Source organism: Ursus maritimus, unplaced genomic scaffold (genome assembly GCF_017311325.1).
Source record: "Ursus maritimus isolate PB19 unplaced genomic scaffold, ASM1731132v1 scaffold_27, whole genome shotgun sequence".
Classification (NCBI taxonomy): domain Eukaryota; kingdom Metazoa; phylum Chordata; class Mammalia; order Carnivora; family Ursidae; genus Ursus; species Ursus maritimus.
In genome coordinates this window covers 7472599-7486569 of record NW_024425230.1, presented here as the reverse complement: position 1 = coordinate 7486569, position 13971 = coordinate 7472599, and the positions used below count along the sequence as shown (strand labels likewise).

General features: G+C 41.6%; 2 pseudogenes; both read left to right on the top strand.

Moving 5' to 3' along the window:
• Positions 1 to 58: 58 nt before the first annotated feature.
• On the top strand, positions 59 to 485 carry LOC103659977 (annotated as a pseudogene).
• Positions 486 to 12191: 11706 nt separating this feature from the next.
• On the top strand, positions 12192 to 13199 carry LOC103659976 (annotated as a pseudogene).
• The last annotated feature ends 772 nt before the right edge of the window (positions 13200 to 13971 follow it).

Here is a 13971-nt window from a genome sequence, read left to right as displayed (position 1 = left end):
CCACCCGCCCCCCCCCCCCCCGCGCCCCTGCTTTGTTTTAGATTCCACATACAAGTGAGATCATACCGTATTCATCTTTATCTGCCTGACTTATTTACCATAAATCACTCAAGATCCATCTATGTTGGCAGAGCCGGAAAAGTGGGGTAAGAGGGAGCAGTATGTCCACAGGAGTCCCCGAGGCAGCCTCTGTGCAGGAGCAGAAGGAAAGAGAAGATAAAGTGACTAGTCCAGAGAAAGCTGAAAAAGCAAAATTATAGGCAAAATCTCCATCTGGGACAAAAGCCTAGAGGTTCAGATTTCTTAAGGAGACAATTGCAGAATGGGCAAAACTATTTTGATTCTGGCAATTACAACATGGCTAAAGAAAAAATGAACAAGCGACTTCCTACTGCAGCTCTGGATATGACAGGGGTCACTGGTGACCACATTCCCGCTCCACAGGACAGAAGCTATCCCTTGTTGCTAAGAAGCTGGCTGGCTGATTGAAAGAGCTGAACAGGAAGCAAGGAAGCAAGGAAGGAAAAGAGAGAGAGAGAAAGAAAGGAAGGTAGAAAGGAACAGAGAAAAAGGAAGAAAAGAAAGAAAGAAAGAAAGAGAAAGAAAGAAAGGAAGGAAGGAAGAAAGAAAGAAAGAAAGAAAGAAAGAAAGAAAGAAAGAAAGAAAGAAAGAAAGATCTATCTATTGTGTTGCAAATGGCAAGCTTTCATTCTTTTTACGGTTGCATAATATTCCATTATATATGTGTGTGTGTGTATGGTTTCCTTTTGCAGTCACTGACTATGATCTCAAGGCTTTCTGATCTTTGAGCAGCCCTACTTATTCTACTAGAAGCCAGGTTAACTTTTCTAGGTGAGAAAGCAGAGATCTGAACCAGATAATCTTGAAGTTTCTTTCAAATTCTATTATTCCCTAATTGTCTTCAAATAGTGTTGGCAACATTTCTTAGCTTCTACGGTTCCCGTGCATTATCTCATTAAATCTCTGCAAAGTATCAGGTTTGTGCTTGAAACACCTTTCTGCCTGATTTCAGATAAATGGCTACTGAAATTATAACCCTTTTATGATATGATCGTTTAGTGTTCAATTTTTGTGTTATAAAACTACAGAATATCTTAAATATGTTTTCTGATAGATCTAGGGCAGCAAATCCCTTCTGGATATTTTCCTCTGAAATTACATTGAAAGAAATAAACAGCTGTCAGGAGTATGAAGCCTAAACCATTAGATTGCTGAGTCAGTGTTCTGGAAGTTACACTATGTCCTAGAATTCAAGTCACATGCCCTGACATTCAAATCCTCATTTTCTTTTTTGAGGGTCAACATAAATTAGTAGTGGGAGGTCAAAAAGGGGCAGGAGAACTACTGGGAAATCCAAGCGCACGTACAAGTGGCGACCAACATTCTAATTGTGGAGGCAGGATGATGCTCAAAATGTGGTTACTACCTCATTTGTGATGGAAAGCCTGTTCTTTAGGAAACGGTTCTCTTTGTCCATTATAGGTACTGAATTAGATATTTCTTTGCGGCTTGGTCTTGTTTTCTCCTGCAAGACCCTATAAAGCAGTTGAATGAAACACAGTATTCTACAAATATAAGACCAATGCATTTTATCCTTAAGCCATATTCCATTTGAACTTCTCACACTTTGAAGGAGAGTCAACAGGCTTATTGTCAGGCAGGTGCCCTCTTTGGCAAGATACTGGGCTTCAAATCCAGGCTTTGTGGATTTGGTCTTTTTTTTTTTTTTTTTTTTTTTTTTGCCTGCCTGCCTGCCATTCAAATGGCCTACACCTGACATGCAGCTTAAACCATCTCCTAAAGTGAAGAGAGAAGAGAGGCCTACCATCTGTCTCTGCTGAGCCCTGGGGCTTTGTTCAGTCTGGCAGAAAAAAGCTCTCAGAGAGGAGATGTAAAGGAAAGCCCACCTCCTTCCGTGTGAAGGAGGGTGGTGGAAGAAGAGCAAGAGGGGTCTGGCCCAGCGGTCAGCCTGATCTAGGTGCTGAGCAGGCTTCATGATGTTCCAGCAGGAAGGGATGCAGAATGCATGGGCTCTGCAAGGAGCAGCCGAGTGGGGTCCCTTGAACCAACAAGAGGTGGTCCAGCCTGCTTACGAGCACTGAGCAGAGTGGTCAGCCAGAGAGTTTTCCAATCCTAGCGGGGCCCTGAGCTGAGATCCGCTGGGCTGGCCCTGAGTCAATCGCGGTGGGATGAGGCCAGGCTGCAGAGGGCCCAAAGGGGTTGCATGGAGGGCACTGTGGGCGGTTAGAGAGGCCTCAGCCAGTGAGATGGAGGAGAAGCAGGGCCTCGGGGACCATGCCCCACGAGAATGGCTCCTGAGCGTCCAGGTCCCACCATAAATCTACCAGCCCTCGGCCTCAGCTCAGAAGCCAGCAGGCAGGGGCGCCTGGGTGGTTCAGTCGTTAAGCGTCTGCCCTCGGCTCAGGGCGTGATCGCGGTGTTATGGGATAGAGCCCCACATCAGGCTCCTCCACTGGGAGCCTGCTTCTTCCTCTCCCACTCCCCTGCTGTGTTCCCTCTCTCTCTCTGTCAAATAAATAAATAAAATCTTAAAAAAAAAAAAAAAAAAGAAGCCAGCAGGCAGCCCAGCAATCAGGCAGCCCATCAGGCATCACCAGGACTTAGAGGAAGACCATAGCGGACGAGAATACCTGGTCAGAAGGAAACTGGGAGGCTGAGCAGTACCCACAGGTTAGTTAAAAGTATTGTGTGCATCTAAGGTTTAAACTCGATGGGCCTTTCAGTTGGGTTCTGCTGGTTTGTTTGCTTTGTTCCTCTGTGAGAAATAGGAAGTGTTTAAAGAAGGCAAGAAATTATGTACAGAAAATGAGAAATGACATGTTCTCCGTACTTCCCAGCTGCGGCCTGTATCATTGTAGGTAGCTGACAGGTCGACAAGAAGGATGCACGCACGCACACACGCATGCACACGCCTGCTGTAGCCCAGGTATAGAACTTAACAGAAGCAAACCACAAAGCAGAACAAAGCAGACACTTCCCTGAAGTTCCTTCCAGAGCTCACAGCTGCCGGTGAGAGCGTTTCCTGCATAGACGTTCTGTCAAACTCTGGTCAAGTCTTGTGCAGTGGGGCTCGTGGTACCATTTCAGAAGAACTTCCACAGACCATTTTAAGAGAGCATTCACCAACATGGAGAGCTCCTCGTTCTTGCAGCAAAGTTGGCCTCAGGGCAGCCAGTTCTCACCCAGGGCCAGTGCCCAGGACCCTGATGATCAGCCAGCTTTCCAGCATTCCAGGGAGCCTGTGTTAGGGAATTTTTTTTTTTTAAGTAAGCTCCACACCCAGGATGGAGCCCAGTGCGGGGCTTGAACTCACAGCCCTGAGATCAAGACCTGAGCTGAGAGCAAGAGTCGGACGCTTAACCAACTGAGCCACCCCGGCGCCCCATAAGAATTGTTGTTGTTGTAGTTTGGTAGCACTTGAAAGAGTGAACATTTTCGTGTGTACAAATGATTATGGGTGTTATAAGCACATTATGTTACTTACGTAACTGAGTTTTTATCAGGTCGTTTACCCATCGTAGAGTTTTTAGAATGTACTGGTCAGTGACAGAGTATGTCCTCCAGGTCATTGCAGCGTGGTCGGGGGGAACTTGGGGTCCTGGCCCAGAAACTGCTCCCCAGGGGTGCCAGACATGGTTCCCGTCTATCTAGCGATACCCAAGACCAAGTCAGGATGAAGAAAGCTTTCCCAGACAGAATCAGACTGACCCTGCCAAATCCTGTCAGAAGTTGCCCATCTCTTATGTTTATATGAAAGTTCAAAAAGCTATCCAATTTTTTCCTTATATTGTACTGAATATGTTTATTGTAATATCTATTATTTCATCCTTTGAAAAATCAGTCTCTGAAATAACAATTGTGAAGGCCTCTTTTCTACCACACTAAGTTGATTTGGGTTTTGCTTCTTTTCCAAAGTCATCTTTTTTTTTTTAAGATTTTATTTATTTATTTGACACAGAGAGAGACAGCCAGCGAGAGAGGGAACACAGCAGGGGGAGTGGGAGAGGAAGAAGCAGGGTCCCGGTGGAAGAGCCTGATGTGGAGCTCGAACCCAGGACTCTGGGATCATGCCCTGAGCCGAAGGCAGAGGCTTAACGTCTGAGCCACCCCGGTGCCCCTCAAGTCATCTTTCTTGAACATGGCCCTAGGTCACTTCTAAAGAAATTTCCCTATTTTATTTCTCATATCTGTATCTTTTTTTTTTTCCATAACAAAGTTTCCACAAGAATTTCTAATACACTCGTGGTAATGTTCAACAGTATCTGTTGGAATCAGAGGTCAGAATCCGTTTGACCTTAGAAAAGCTTTCTACGGCCAAGAAATCTAGGACAGTGGGACTCTCCTTTTGCAGAAGAATTTGATAGGGTATTAGATAGACCTGGAAGCCTTGGAGGCATTTGTGTTTGGAGTTAGGCACACTGGTCCGTGGCCCCATGTTTGGAGGAAGGTGAGCACCGTCAGCAGCAGAGTGTCATCAGCTCAAGGGGGAATCCTAGAAGTTCCCTTTTCTGATTTTTCATGCAGAATGTTGATGAAGTCCTTCCTGTTGGGTTCATTCTCTGGTATGAGAGAAGTCCTTCCTGTTGTACTTCCTGTTGGGTTCATTCTCCGTTGTGAAAATGGCCATGACTTTATCAAACTATGGTACTGCATGTGAAACACTAGACAGAAAGGCCTCACTTCCCACTGGAAAATCCCAAAGGCAGCCAAAATTCTAAAAAGATGAGCTAAAGCGCAGGGGTAGGCTGTACTATTCCAGGCTATGGATTTTAAAATATATTCAAAGAACTAATTGGCTGAGTTTTCAGGTATGGGTGCAGCATTTGTCTCCACTAGCGTTGGTCAGATATCTTAATGGGGGCTCTCTTGGCATTTTGGATGGGACAATTCTTTGTTCAGAACTCTCCTACACATTATCACACAATGAGAGTCCTGGGCCTCCAGGCACTAAATCATAGTAGCATTTCTATGTTATAGCCACCAATAACACCTTCTGTACATTTCTGAACACCCTATTGGAAGTCATCCTTCTTCCAACCGAGATATACTAGCTCTAGCCTAAGACGTAGGAATGAGCACTTTGTTAAAGTTAGAATTTCATGTATATAATCAATTCTTTAGACCAAAAGTCAGACTTTTTTCATGTTCTGTATGCTGTTTATTTTTTATTATGTTCAGTTAGTCAACATATAGTACATCATAAGTTTTTGATGTACTGCTCATCACAACACGTGCCCTCCTTAATACCCATCACCTGGTTACCCCCTACCCCTACCCCCCTGCGTTCCATAACCCTCAGTTTGTTTCCCGGAGTCCAGAGTCTCTCATGGTTTGTCTCCCTCTCTGATTTCGTCCCATTCCGTTTTCCTTCCCTTCCCCTGTGGTCCTCTGCTCTATTCCTTATGTTCCACATTTGAGTGAAACAATATGATAATTGCCTTTCTCTGCTTGACTTATTTCACTTAGCATAATCCCCTCCAGTTCCATCCATGTCGATGCAAATGGTGGGTATTCATTCTTTCTGCTTTCAATCCATTTATAGAAATACTAGATCCAACTGAAATGGATCTCCCCCTAGTTCGTCCTAAGATTTTTAGAGTCTTTCCATGAAGTGTGATCGTCAGACCAACAGCATGAACATGACCTGGAAGCTTGTTAAGAATGTACAATCTATGGAATCAGAGACTGTATTTTGACAGAATTCTCACTTAATCCGTATGTACTTTAAAGTTTGAGACACAGCGCTTTAGAGAATACTCTGGACAATCTTGTGACAGTTTCTTGTAGTTAGACTGTCCCCCCTAGTGGCACAACTGATTAGCATCCCAACCCCCAACCATATAAACCCTTCCTATTTGCACTTTCCCATTGTGGTAAATGTAGAAACTTCTCTACCAAAGAACCGTCATGTTCCTCCCCAACCTGGGTTCCAACCACATCAACTGAGCTGTCTGGTAATTATGAGAAAGCCAGAATATCAGGTGATCTTAATTATTCCTATTACAGTCTGTGATAGTCTAGTGCAAATCCAGGCCTGGAGTTATGCTAGGTCGGCTTACATTTTAAGATATTTTAATGTTTTTTTATTATATTATGTTAGTCACCATACAGTACATCCCTGGTTTCTTTTTTTTTTTTTTTTTAAGATTTTTACATACAGTACATCCCTGGTTTCTGATGTAAAGTTCGATGATTCATTAGTTGCGTATAACACCCAGTGCACCATGCAATATGTGCCCTCCTTAATAATACCCATCACCGGCCTTTCCCAATCCCCCCACCCCCCTCCCTCTGAAGTCCTCAGTTTGTTTCTCAGAGTCCATAGTCTCCCATGTTTCACTCCCCCTTCTGATTACCCCTCTTCTTTATCCCTTTCTTCCCCTACCGATCTTCCTAGTTCTTATGTTCCATAGATGAGAGAAATCATATGATAGTTGTCTTTCTCTGCTTGACTTATTTCACTTAGCATTATCTCCTCCAGTGCCGTCCATGTTGCAGCAAATGTTGAGAACTCGTTCTTTCTGATAGCTGAGGAATATTCCATTATATATTCCATATATGGGCCACAACTTCTTAATCCAGTCATCATTGCACTACTGGGTATTTACCCCAAAGATACATTTTAAGATAAAAGCTGGAATTATTTGCTCAGGATATACACTGCCTGGCATTGTCTATCTTTCCCATTTGATGCTGCTGTTATTTTATTTTTAACCTGATCTTTTTTCTCATCTAAAGAAAATCCCACTATCAGATTCACCCACTCCTATTTTCTGTCATCTGCAACAACGAAAATCCAAAAGGCCCCAGGACCACAAACATCCAAAGGAACAAATGAATGGGGTATTGTGCTTCTGTGTGACCAGCAGGGACTCACATAAAGGACCACTTGTGCCAGTCTCGTTTACAATCAGCTGACTCTCTGGACACTCTGAGCATCAGTAGCCCTTGAACTTGCCTGCTCCTGTCTGCAACTGGTTCAACAGTGAACTCAGACCAATTAAATTTCCAAAGATACCCTGAGAACGAATCCACCTGGGCCCAAGTGCACGTCACTCCTTCGCTGCTTCTGCCAGCTGGACTCACACTTGCCCAGAAGTTAGCAAACATCCTGCAAGCTGTCAACAAAGAAAAGGACGGGCAATCCTAGCAAATTCGATGTGGGATTATCCTTTTTCCTTTCTGCCTAAAATCTGCTAGATTTTAGGGTCCTACCCAAGTAGGTTTTTAGGCATATTTAGATGTATCGTGGATTTTATTTTGAAGGGACATTTTACAATTTATGGTAAAATACAGAAAACAAAACTTACTATTTTAATTATTTTAAATAGTATTGAATTCAGAGGCATTCAGCACAATCACATTGTCATACAAGCATCACCACTGTTTTCAGAATCAATTTTTAGAAAGATTTCTGTAATTCTGACAATCTTCTATACTGTATTGTGTATTTAGGAAAATTATGTTTCTCACTTTTCTGTGTTCAACCAGGACACATTTGGTTTATTCAATTTTAAAGATTTTCTCACATCATTTATGCACTAATGATGAAAGGTAAATGGAGAGAAATATCTGGAACTATCTTCAAACTGTATACACAGGACTATTTTTGATTCTCTAATAGTCCCCATTATATCTTTTTATTACTTATAAACGTTGTTTTTCCCCTATATATAGCCTTTTTATTAAGCCTAAACAAATCTAAGCAAGGACAATACAAATAGAAGAGGAAAGTCATTAATTATATATGTGTTAGTCTTCATAAATTCAAAACAACTGTGCCACTTTAATGCTTTAAAAACCATTATACAACCACGAATATTTTTAAAGTCCTTTACTGTGTGGTGAGATAAATACTTTGTTCCTTTCATATATCCTCAAATATATTTCTATTTATAAAACAAACAGATGCACACATTTGAAAGCATTCTGATTTTATTAGGGGGCTGGTGCTCAGAGACCAAAAAACCCCCCAAAATATTGGCACTAAAAAAACTGTTGTCAGGAAAATTTGGGGTTGTTGTCTTAATAAGATAAGACATGACTAAGGCATATCAGACATGACCCCTTGTTGTGGGTTGACAAGACTGTGATTAAGTTCTTGTTCTACTTGTTGGTTTTAGCTTTTCATTATTCTTATCTTTTTATAGCCACCTGCCCTGACTAGTAAAAGCTTCATCCTAATTTTGGGTCTGAGGCACCTCCTTACATAAGCACCGTCCACACAGAGAAATGATTCTTCAGCCAGTCATACATGCTCCCTATTTTTCATTTTGGCACATAAAGCACCAAACCAACTTTGCTGTATCTGGGCAGTTTTTTTCATCAGTTGTTCACAGCAAACTTTGCCTTCAGCTTTTCTTAGAATTTGTATTACTGCTCAGCCACTTGCACCATCTACTGAATCCCAGCCATAGAAGGTGCCACATTTAGATAATTATTTTGGTAAACAGCAAATAAGTTATGAAAAAGTTGTGACAAGACAAATTTCAAGCACTAGTTTCCCTAAGATCAAACTGAATAGTAAAGCCAGGCAAACGTTTAATCCACTTTCAGTAAACAGCTCGTTTCCTTGCATTGTCAGATATTTTAAATTTTTCTATAATCTCTTATGTGCTCCTCTTAAATGTATCATACTGGGCAAAATTCGTTCTATGAGTTATATGTTATACAGATAAACACATGTCTGTGGAAATCGCGATTTGGGATAGACAAGTAAAGAAGTTGGTGGATGTTAAGTGGAGTCAAGAAGACTATCTTAAAATGTCTAAATCTAAAATCTTAAAATATCTAAATCTGAATATGATCAGCCATACTTGGAAGGGGGTGGGTTTCCTGGGAGTGGCTCCAGGGAGCAGATATCTGACCATGGGAAGAGTCCTGAAAGGCAGCTTTGCCTTCACAAATGGAAGACTTCTCTAGAATTTAGAGCCTTTCAACAAGGGAACAGGTTGCCTTCTGAGGTGGTTTGTCTCTCGAAATGTTCAGACAAGTATATATAGGAATATTGTAAAAGCAGTCCCTGTCAGCTACTTAACGCCTTAACTCCCTTCTGACCTCACCTGGCTTAATAAACTAGGCTGCTAAGGGTAACTTGAACACAGGTTTATTGTTGGGTTATGAAATACAGTGGCCTCAGAAAGTATTTGGATTCGTGATCGTTTTGCTCCTATCTGTGAGGTAGGTTGTTTCCAAAGATGGTCACACCAATCCATTCCATCCTGTATGCCCTTCTGCAAGGCAACTTTGCCAACAAAGAGATGAAGTCTCTTTCCTCTTTCCTTGAATCTGGACTGGCCCCGTGAGTTTCTCTGACCAATAGAATGCAGTGCAAACGACCCTGTGATGTCTTGGTCTTACAAGACCTTGCAGTTTCTGTTTCTGCCCTCTCGAGAGCCAACTGTTACATAGATAAGTTCAGGGTACCCTATTGGAGAGGCCACTTGGAAAGAGATGAGCCTAGATGGTAAGAGGTCGAACAGAGGAGAGCCGAAATGCCCAAGCTGCCAGCCAGCACCACTGGTAGACAGCATGGATTTTCCAAAATTATCTGCCCCAGCTGACCCTCCTGAAGCTAAGATGAGTTGTTCTCACCAACCCTTGCCCAAATTCCTGACTCACAGAACTGTAAGCAATAAAATGGACACTGATTTAAGTTACTAAATGCTAGGCTGGTTTATTACCCAGCAGTAACAACAGATATCCAAAACAGAATTGGTATCTGGAAGTGGGTTGCTGCTATAACAAAAACCTAAAGCCCCTGTCATTGGTTTTGATACTGGGTGGCAAGAGAAAGTTCAGGGAGGAAACTGTTAGGTCAGCCTGGAATGACAGTGAGAAAACACCATTGGAGGTTCAAAAAAAAAAGAGCGAGCTATGTTATAGAGTGTAGAATTTTTTGGCCACACGATCGCCTGTGGGATCATGGAAGCTAGGAGATGCAGCTAATGAACTCACTGATGTGAGCAAAGGAGGGTGTCCCCTGTCCGGCTGATGTACAATTGCCTCGCTCCAGAACTGTTTGGTTTCATCCCTCTTTCTCACCTCCTAGGCCTCCAGTCAATGGCTCTGAATTTGCTGATGTGGATAAGGAGATTTCGAGGTAAAATATTGAAAGTACAACTGGCTTCTCTGAGCCGCATTGATAAAATACAGGAAGAGAGACATAAACTAAAGAGGAAACTGTTTAGCTTTTAGGCAGGATAAAGAAAAGATATAGAAAACCCAGGACAGACTCTAGGGCCAGCAAAACATTATCGAAGTGAGAAATGGCCTCCGAGTGAAGGTTAAATCAAGGGTTTGGCTAAAAATCCCTGGTTAAAGCCTCTGTAAGACTCAAGGCAGCATCTAATAGACCCTCCCATCTAGACACTTTCTAAGAATATTAAGGGCGTATTTCCCCACAACAGCCTTGCCTGTGACCCAAAGAGAAGCCCGTTTTAGAAAAAATTACGGATATAATTTTTTTGTTGTTGTTTGTTTGTTTTTGCTATGGTTTAATACCCAATAACATTCATAGGGAACCCAGAACATTTTTAAGATAAATACTTACTGAAGTACCATAAGCTTTAAGTAAAAGGTACAATTCAAAATGAGACAAATATCAAAATGAGACAATTCAAAATGAATAGAGCTCTCTAGGCCCCCATTTTTTTATGGGCAGGAAGCAGGTTGAGAGAACATCTTCTAATGAAAAGAAAAAATGAAAGGGTAGAGCCAAGATCACAGAGGATAAATTCCAGAGCTTTAAACAAATAATGACCAGGGAACCAACATTTGTTGCCCCCTGTAGATATGTGCCTGGCTGGACTTCAGAACTGCAAAGGACAAGTGACCACTATATGCCTCCTGTTCTTTTCCTTAGTTTGTATCACTCAGATGACAGGCGATCCTCATAAAATTGCCTGAGCCCCTTGCTGAGGGCGACACATTCTTCTCAATGTCTTTGAGGAGCACAAAGCCAGCCAATTCCCATTTGCGCTTATCATCTTTCGCAGCTGAATTGGTTCAGAAGAGGGATCCTCTCACTATCCCACACATGCTTTCCCTGTTACACCTTGCATCACATAAAACAGATTTCCTTTCCTCAAAAGCATTGTTCACACAAGGCATGTGTATATAAAGCAGATTCTAACAAAGATCTGAATTAACAGTTAGAGTGGAGGCATCTCGAATCTCCAGTCTTCCTCCTTAAAAAGTTCCTTGAACATATTTACCAGCTCTGGCTCTAGCCTTCTGCCAAACTACTTAGCCCTCTCTTCCCCTCTTTCTTCTTCTTTGTCCTCCACCCCCAAATCTCTGGCACTTCCTCTGGAGAACTCAGCTCTGGGACTCCATTTGAATATCCAAGGGCTCTGCTAAAGTGAAATTTCTTGAACCCTTCTGTCTCTTCCACTAGTGTATGTTAGAAGAAAAAAGCCATAGAGAGATTTCTTTCTTCGCTGATATGAATTATGCTGCCTTCCTCACAAAGCAGAGGTAGTTATGGTTAATTTGGGCTCCATATTTTCCCTTTCCCATTACTTTTAGATAGCACTAAGTAAAAACAATGGTTTAGTAAGAGTTTACATAATTCTATTTAAGGTTAAAGTAGAAATCACTAAGAACGATAAGATGCTGAGAATATGAAGTTTCATTCCACACGAAATTTAGTACTATTTTAAGCTTTTTAAGATTATGATTATAAAGAAAATAATATAATCTCAAATCAAGATAAATATCTGCTGTGAAGAACAAAAATAGGGTGGGATGAAGAGGCTGAGATTCTCCAAGGTTGCCACCCACAGGCATCAGATAATTGCTTCACTCCGGCCATTGATTTCAGTAGCTCAGAAGCTAAATAAATACCAAAGTGAAACTTTTTTTAAACCATTGGCTGGCATGCTTATTTTAATTGTACAATTTTAATTACAATATTTAAAGCTAGTTACAGCTGTATAATTTAGTGATATTTATTATTTTGACATATTTGTATATATGTATACAAAACGCATTGTGTCATATAGGGAAAGCTGTTGAAATATTGCCAAATTGGTTCTTAGTATTAAAAAACTAAGCACAAACTATAAAGGGGGAGGGTTAATGGATTGAACTACATGAAAATATAAAACTTCTACTCATCAAAATGCACAATTAAGAGCTTTGGAAACATGGCGGAGCAAGAGCAAAGAAAGATCCCTTTGGTTCCAGAAAATCTCCTGAAAAAGAGGAAGGCCCTTAAAGCCATTCAAGCAAAGCAGGTACTTTAGGACAAGAAGGAACAGAACAAAATAAAAGAGCTCAAGTTTAAGCGACTGGAATAGTTTCCACATGATTCCTGGCGGCAACAACGTGACAGGGTGTGCCTCAGACGTCTAGAAGTGAAACCTCATGGCTGAGAAGTGCCAGAAAAACATTCCTTGGCCTTTGTTGTTCACATTCAAAGCATTAATGGGTGCAGAGGACCAGGCTTTGCCTGAAGATTTTCAGTGGTGTCTTTGTCAGAGTGATCCCCAGACCATAAAAACGCTGCGTATATAAAAATGAACCTTATGTGACCTGGGGATTTCCAAATCTGAAGTCTACCCAGGAACTCATCTGGAAATGTGGACAAGCCAAGGTCAAGAATAAAACCATGCTGGGGTGCCTGGGTGGCTCAGTGGGTTAAGCTTCTGACTCTTGATCTCAGCTCAGGTCTTGATCTCAAGGTCCTGAGTTCAAGCCCTCTGTTGGGCTCCACTCTGAGCATGGAACCTACTAAAAAAATAAATGAAGAAAGAAAGAAAGAAAGAAAGAAAGAAAGAAAGAAAGAAAGAAAGAAAGAAAGAGAAAGAAAGAGGAGAAAGCCATCCCTTTATCAGAAGGAAAGAAAGAAAGAAAGAAAGAAAGAAAGAAAGAAAGAAAGAAAGAAAGAAAGAAAGGAGAAAGCCATCCCTTTATCAGACCACACAGTGATTGAGGAGAACCTAGGGAAGTATGGCACTATTTGCTTGGAAGAACTCATTCATGCAATTGCCTTTCCAGGGAAGAATTTCCAGGCAATCTCTGAGTTCTTACATCCTTTCCATCTCTCAGGAGCCCCTCCTGATGCCAAGAATAGAGCGGGCTTCCTCAAAGACGTGGGTTTACCTGGCTATTGAGGTGAATCCATCAATCAGCTCATTTGGCAGCTGAATTAAATCTAGAATATCTGAAAGCACGGCACATTGGAGGTATGTGTTTTATCTTTTGGAATTGTTATCAGTCCCTTCCAAGAAGATTATTTTCTACTCTGTTTTCAGAAACGAGAGGGAGGGGCCAAGGAAAAGATGAAGATGTTCCTGGCAGGCCCTTCTCATCATAGCCCAGTTCCAAGGACAAGTTAGAGTCGTTTTTCTATGTTGGCTGCCAATGCCAACTCTGAAGTTAGCAAAGGACTCGTGTCGTGGAAGAGGGAGTCCTGCTATGTCACATCTTCTATCCGGGGGTTTAATGTTGGTGAACAAATACCCAAGCATGAATATAAGACAGCAGTGGACCAAGCTCAGGGACATATTGAACCTGGGGGTTCCTGGGGCCCTATTTTGGAAGGAACTTGAAATATAATTACAAAGAAGAGTACAAAACAGTGGAGGGAAAAACACAAACTTAAAAAAAAAGAGAAAGAAAAATCAGTGTAAACTAGGAGAAAGCCTTCACAAAACATATAAACCTCAAGGGATTAATTCAGAATATATGTGTATCAATAAGAAAAAGCTAACAGAATAGAAAAATTATAAGAGACAAATGGGCAATTCACAAAAGAGAAAAGAGGAAAGGCTCAATTCTGGCAATAGGAAAATGCAAGTTAAAACCACAAGTGCTTACAGAAGCCAGATAAGTAATGTTAGGGCATAAAACAAGCCAACTGATTCCTTTTTTTTTTTTTTAAGATTTTATTTATTTATTTGAGAAAGAGAGAGAGAGAGCACA